The 6500-nt window shown below is 37.3% G+C and overlaps 1 pseudogene; it reads right to left on the bottom strand.

Annotated features, from left to right (window-relative positions):
- Positions 1-5199: 5199 nt before the first annotated feature.
- On the bottom strand, positions 5200-6070 carry LOC112403727 (THO complex subunit 7 homolog; annotated as a pseudogene).
- Between the last annotated feature and the right edge of the window lie 430 nt (positions 6071-6500).

The raw sequence follows: 6500 nt of genomic DNA, 5'->3' as shown, positions 1-6500 counted from the left end.
CCAGATTCCTTCTTGAAATTCTTCCCTCTTTTGGTTTCTCAGACTTTGTTCTGTTCCTATTTCTTGACTGCTTTCTTTGAGTCTCCTCTGTGGATTCCCTTTCCTCTGATTGCCTTTTTTGGTTTGTTTGTTTTTTATTTTATAAACAACAGGAATTTATTTCTCATGGTTCTGGAGGCTGAAAGACTGGGACCAGGTGCAGGTGGTCAGGTGAGTGACCTCTTCCGGGTCCCAGACTCCTTGTGTCCTCGCATGCAAAAGGGGCAAAGGAGCTGTGAAGAGGCTTTCTTTTTCTTTGCACAGATTTAATTAATTAATTAATTTTTGTATTTCTTTTTTAATATCTATTTTTAATTGAAGTATAGTTGATTTACAATGTTGTGTTATTGTCAGGTGTTCAGCACAGTGATTCAGATATATATTCATATATATATATATATATATATATATATATTTGTTGGTTATCTATTTTACAGATAGTAGAGTGTATATGTTAATTCCAACCTCCTAATTTATCCCTCCCCCACCCCTTTTCCATTTGGTAACCATAAGTTTGTTTTCTATGCCTGTGGGTCTATTTCTGTTTTGTAAATAAGTTCATTTGCATCTTTTAAAAAAATTTATTTTAGATTCCACATATAAGTGATATCATGTGATATTTATCTTTCTCTGTCTGGCTTGCCATTTGCAACAACATGGATGGGCCTAGAGATTACAATACTAAGTGAAGTAAGCCAGATGGAGAAAGACAAATATCATATGATATTGCTTATACATGGAATCAAAAAAAAAATGTACACCTCTGATTGCCTTTTAAATGTAGGTGTCCTCACTACAATGAGAGCAGTGGTGCTCAACCTGGGCAGTTTGGCAATGTCGGGACAGAGCGTTGAATGTCACGCCCAGGGATACACTACTAGCATCCAGTTAGTAGAGACTGAGGTTGCTACTAAACACCCTGCAATGCACAGGAAAGCCCCACAACAAGGGACTATCTGCCCCTAAATGTCAATAGTGACAAAGGTGGGACACATTGAATTAGAAGAAGAATATAATGTTTGTGTGCTTAGGATCATTTTTTTGGGGGGCGGGGTACACGGGCCTCTCACTGTTGTGGCCTCTCCCGTTGTGGAGCACAGGCTCTGGACACTCAGGCTCAGCGGCCGTGGCTCACGAGCCTAACCACTCCGCGGCATGTGGGATCTTCCCAGACAAGGGCACGAAGCCATGTCCCCTGCATCGGCAGGCGGACTCTCAACCACTGTGCCACCAGGGAAGCCCTAGGATCACTTTTGACAAGTACAAAGTAGGTAAGAAAGGCAAGCATTTGTGCGTGAAATGACCTTCAAATGTCTTTTTCTTTTAATTAATAGATCAATAACTATAAATGCTTTAACCATTGTAGAACACACTTGAGGACAGGAACTGCTTCTCATTCATCTTCATATCCACAAAACATAGGATAGTAAGTAGTTTGTTCTGTTCAATTTTTAAAATCATCTGAGGACATGGAAATTGGGGAAGTTAAGTTACCAAAATGACCATCACGTCATTACATGTCTTCATCTAAAAGGTAAACAATAAAAGGAACTAGTATCAACTTCACGTTTTTCAAATTTTAATAGTGGACAGTAGATTCACTGAAAGAAGCAGGCTAAATATTTGTAAAATAAACATTTATAAAGCAACAAATCACATCACATCTTCCAGACGTACAAGCTCTGATCTTTGGTTCCCTGTTCCATGCTCAAGAGGTGGAGCAAAGTAGAGAATGCCCTCAGTAACAAGCGCTTTCAAGTATACTTCAACCTTGGCTTTCACATCATGCAGGAGGAGAAAAGGATATATTCTTGTGAACTTGGTGTTCAGTGATGGATACATGGTGATTAAATTATGATTGACCTGAATTCAGTAATACTGTTTATCATGCTCTATGGTAAGAGAAGAGAGTTCTTTTAATTGAAATGGATTTTATTTCAATTTCATAATGCCTAACATAGAATGAGAGGGATGAGAACAGTGAGAAGAAATTCCATTTCTCATTATCTCAGTGATTACCAGCTGGTAATGTTTTATTTTACTAAATTAGATACTTTATTAAATAGATAAGAAAAACCAAAGAAAAAGGAACACAAAAATTATAGAATTATATACAACGCTTATTATTTCTGTAAAATGTGTTGATTTGGTTTTATACGTTAAAAAAAAGACAATACTTGGAATGTTCTAAAATCTAAAAGGCCTTATCTCATGCTTAGCTAATTATTTTGACAGGTGTCTAACTGATGTGCGCTTTTCCATGCAAATGAGTTTGTGGAAAACAAGATGACTGCCATCTACATAAACACTCCATAACTAATTCTTACCTCCACAGAGAGATTAAGTAGTGAAAGTCAGCAATTAGAATTCAGTGACAATTTTTCCTCTGCGATTGATTAGTGTACAGAATGTTCATCTAGTAGAAGGAATCTAAACAGTTCCACCAATTATTTCCCTGTTTGAACCTCAGACTACTCTGTCTTCTATGTGTGTGTAAGTCTGTTATTTATTTCCCCTCTCTGGAACATCTACTCTTTTTTTTTTTTTTTTTTTTTCCGGTACGTGGGCCTCTTACTGTCGTGGCCTCTCCCGTTGCGGAGCACAGGCTCCAGACGCACAGGCTCAGCGGCCATGGCTCACGGGCCTAGCCGCTCCGCGGCATGTGGGATCTTCCCGGACCGGTGCACAAACCCGTGTCCCCTGCGTCGGCAGGCGGACTCTCACACACTGCGCCACCAGCGAAGCCCCATCTACTCTTTTTGACACATTCTCCTCCAAGTAAAATTTCCAATTTGATTCTCTCTTCCTTATGATCCTTTCTTCTTTTCCTTCTTCATTGGTTTGGTTTTAATTTTTCTTATATATCACTAGCTGTGAGTGTTGCCAAAGCCTCAGTCCTGGTTCTAAATTTGTATCAGAGATACCATCATCCCCCGAGCTATCTTGTCTTAAAATCTTGATATGTCATTGAATTTTCCTTTTTTACATATTCAAACAGTTGTTTATTTTTAGTAATGTTTTTGTTTCCTTCCTTTTTTATCCTTCTGCAGCTACCCTGTTATATATACTCATAAATTTGTGCCAAGGATTCTGAATTTTCATTTGTTTTCCTTTTTATGTCTATGCCTTTTTGAATCCATTTTATTCATCACCTCAAGCAAATTTTTCAGAAACCTGACTACTTTCATCAATTACCTCTTTGCTCAAAATCATCAGTTGATCCCATTTTACTCTGAATCAGATCCTGCCTACTTGAGGAAATTGATATTATCCATAACCCTCCTAATTCATCAATCTTATTTGATCCTTGATGGTCCCCAACACGTTTTTCAAAATTTGTTCACCAAATTTGTGCCTTTTCACCTTATTCAGGTTTTCCTAGGCTTGGAATAGCCTTCTTTGTTCATTTAATTTAACTAATTATAATCTGTCTTTCAGGGTCCATCTTAGGTCACACTTTATCTCTACATTCAAGTTCTATGATATATTCTCCCTTGGAATACAGAGGATCAGTTATTTGTATGACATTTTTCAGATACTTTACAGAGTATGATATAAACTTTTAGGTTTTTTTGGTTCGCTATAGTGATAACTTTTGAATATATATATATGCACATATATATAGTTTCTGTTTGTGTAAAGATTTATTGCATCTACTTACAACATGATTTATGGAGCTTAATTTTAACAAAGCTTATGTGAATTAGGGAAGCAGTATAGAAAAATATATAATTATAGCGAACAACTAGTTTGTTTTTGTGATAGTTAATTTTATGTGTCAACTTGACTGGCCTGTGGAGTGTCCAGATATTTGGTCAATCAGTATTTTGGGTGTGTCTGTGAGGGTGTTTTTGGATGAGATTAACATTTAAATCAGTGAACTGAGTAAAGCAGCTTTTCCTCCCTCATGTGAGTGGGCCAATACAAGCAGCTCGCCTGGTTCTCAGGGTTTTGGACTTGAACTGGACCTGACTCTCCTGGGTCTCCAGTTTGCAGACTCACCCTGTAGATCTTGGGATTTGCCTTCATCCATAATTGCATAAGCCAATCTATCGTTCTTATTAGTTCTGTTTCTCTGGAGAATGCTGGCTAATATAGATTCATCTTGCCTATCTGCCTCACATGGCTAGTTCCTAATCTATGAATGGGGTAAGACGAAAATGAAAGACAAGACCCTGGACCTAGTCATGGGGGCAGAATAAGCTCTAGGAAGACCAAAGTAGCAGCAAGTCCTAACCTCGTTTTGTCACTTATTGGCTGTGGGACCCTGAGTGAATCATTTGGATCTCTGAGTTTTTCATATGCAAAATAATGATTCATCTGCCTTCTGAGCTCAGATTGCTTTTGTGTTATAAAAGTATATTTAATATGAAAACACTTTGGTGACTGTTAAATATTAACAAATAAGAATGATTGATACTACTTTTTTTTTTTGATTCAGACCTGGCTTAATTTTTTACAAAGATCATGAAATCCTTTTTGCAAGACTCTTGAAAATGACTCCTACAGAACAAAATGATAGAAAGAAAACATTTCAACAAAACATTTAACAACCACATTGCTCAAGTATTAAGGACAGAGATCTAGAAAGTAATGCATATTGATTTATTTTGCATCTGTAATTACCTCTGATATCAGTGATTCTTAATATCATGGAACCTCTCCCACAATAAGCATACACCACAAACATTTTGTACATAATTTCACAAGTTCACAGCCCTCCTGAGAGCCTATTCATGGACTTCATTTTCAAAAGTGGTAATGATTTCCAGAAATTGACTCATTTTCTCATGTACATCCTAGAAATGCCACCTTCTTACTATCTTCCACTTATTTTGTGAGCAAATCAATGTTACCAGTTAAAAACTACCTAGAATACCAATGAGCACTAACATATCTGGCTTGAAAACATTTCATTAAACATTTTTGGGTGTTGCTTCCTATCTTTTAAGTATAAAAAAGGCATTTCAATAAAAACAAATATATAATGAAGTCATCTCCCTTTGTGTGAAGAAATATGAATGAACTGTGCATTAATATTTAAAAGCAACGTAGTTCACTGCCAAAACTTTAAATGTCTCAAGAGCACAACAAATTCTGAACACACTAAGATCATGTTGCTACTTCAGTATTCTTGGGAATGGTGAGTGATTAGTTGGTCTATGGTTTAGGATCAGTTTCCATGCTTGTTTTCTTGAGCTTCTTCTACCTCTGAGAGCTTTTCATCATTTTCCAGTGTTTGCTGAAGTTCATGGATGGTACTAAGAAGAACGTGAAACTGTTTCCTTCTCAATTCTAGCTTATCTTCAACACTTTCTTTAATATGTGAAAGATGCTCTAATTCTTTACGCAGAGCCTCTAGTTCCTTTAATGTCTCATGCCGGTCTGGATGACGCTGGATCACTTTTGCCAATGCATCATATTCTTGGCGTTTTCCATGCTTGTTTTCTTGAGCTTCTTCTACCTCTGAGAGCTTTTCATCATTTTCCAGTGTTTGCTGAAGTTCATGGATGGTACTAAGAAGAACGTGAAACTGTTTCCTTCTCAATTCTAGCTTATCTTCAACACTTTCTTTAATATGTGAAAGATGCTCTAATTCTTTACGCAGAGCCTCTAGTTCCTTTAATGTCTCATGCCGGTCTGGATGACGCTGGATCACTTTTGCCAATGCATCATATACTTGGCAATTTTTTCGTATTCATTTTGCTTGAAGAATTTGCTTTTTGCACTCAGCATTTTTTTCATGTGCTCCAGCAATGCTACATTCTAGTTCTTTGTAAATTTTTTCAAAATCTTCCATTTCTCTGAGATTCATATCATATACCAGCAAACTTTTGCCCATTGAAAATTCACATTGGGACAGTGTGCTCAGCATGCGTTGGTACTGGCTGTATCCCTCTTCCTGGGATCCAGAGCTGTACTATTTAATGAAACTTTTCACCTGCAGATTAATTCTCCTATCATCTCCAGCACCATCTCCATCTATGAGGAGACGCTTCCGTATGACTTCGTCGTCAGTCACGGCCCCCATGGCGTGTGCTGCGGCGGCGGCGGCAGATATTCCTATTTTTAATAAAGACGTTTTACCTATTACATTATTTGAAAAGGCCCAAATTGTCAAACCTGCCATTGGCATGTCAGAATTCTGACAAAAGCACAGAACAACCTTGTTCCTATTTATCATGGCTACCACAGGAGAAGTTGGAAAGATATCTCAAAGCCAAACTTTCTAGTAGCTAGATGGATTAACATAGTATCTTAAATAGCACTAGGCAAAATCTGAACTATGCTGGTATATGTTACATGTGAGGAAACCTATCAGCCGACCAAAGTATTTTAGGTTAAAATTCTCATTGGAGCCATAATTTAAACTAAAGCTTGGTACATAGAGGAAAAAGAAAACCACACCCACAAAGCAGAGTACTGTGAGTGTTTTTTTCTTACAACAAAATCGAAAAGTA

This window comes from Neophocaena asiaeorientalis, unplaced genomic scaffold, assembly GCF_003031525.2.
Source record: "Neophocaena asiaeorientalis asiaeorientalis breed wild unplaced genomic scaffold, Neophocaena_asiaeorientalis_V1.1 scaffold228, whole genome shotgun sequence".
NCBI classification, from domain to species: domain Eukaryota; kingdom Metazoa; phylum Chordata; class Mammalia; order Artiodactyla; family Phocoenidae; genus Neophocaena; species Neophocaena asiaeorientalis.
The sequence above is the reverse complement of the archived record's forward strand: the minus strand, read 5'-3'. Positions and strand labels throughout refer to the sequence as shown.